General features: G+C 38.4%; 1 non-coding gene across 1 annotated transcript; it reads right to left on the reverse strand.

The window, feature by feature from the left end:
- Positions 1–256: 256 nt before the first annotated feature.
- On the reverse strand, positions 257–328 carry trnac-gca. Its single transcript has one exon. It is a non-coding gene; the product is annotated as a tRNA-Cys (tRNA).
- Positions 329–698: the final 370 nt, after the last annotated feature.

Below are 698 nucleotides of genomic sequence, written 5' to 3' on the forward strand. Positions count from 1 at the left end.
AAATGTTTGCCTACAGGAATGAAAGTGTAAAAGGCAATTTAGATAATTAGTAATAAGAGGTAAGCTTTTTAATTTTGAAGAAAAAAATAGTCACATGTGACACAAGTACGAGTAACAAACTTGAGTACCCATCTCTGAATGTTTATCTGACAAGAGCAGATATCACTACATTGTGTTAATTAGAGCAGTACAAAGCAAAGTTTCTTTTGAGAAGCTGCAGTACTTTATAGACGCTTAAAGCCTCTAGACAGGAAAGAGGGGGCATCTGGAGTTGAACCAGAGACCTCTTGATCTGCAGTCAAATGCTCTACCACTGAGCTATACCCCCACTTGAGATTTTGAGATTTAAAGTCAGAATACGGCCTAGATTTGCACGATTGCCCAAAAATGCAGACCGTCATTGAGTTTAATACAAAACTGTTGAGACAATGTTGAATGTTTATCTGACAAAACCAGATATACCTACATTGTGTTAATGAGACCAGTATATCTTTCACGTAGCGTTGCGTAAGGGACGTCAGTGCTACGTCACTGTTTGACAGTCATAGGCTAATGTCAGTCATAAACCTGGGAGAAGGCGAGGTTAGATGATGTGACGTTCCACAATGTCTATTCAGTGATTCCTGTGAATCAAATAACTAGCTAGTATTATATGGAAGCATGTATTGAACCATAGTCATGAACAGCATACTCTGGTA

This window comes from Cyprinodon variegatus, unplaced genomic scaffold (assembly GCF_000732505.1).
Source record: "Cyprinodon variegatus isolate N-32 unplaced genomic scaffold, C_variegatus-1.0 Scaffold85, whole genome shotgun sequence".
NCBI classification, from domain to species: domain Eukaryota; kingdom Metazoa; phylum Chordata; class Actinopteri; order Cyprinodontiformes; family Cyprinodontidae; genus Cyprinodon; species Cyprinodon variegatus.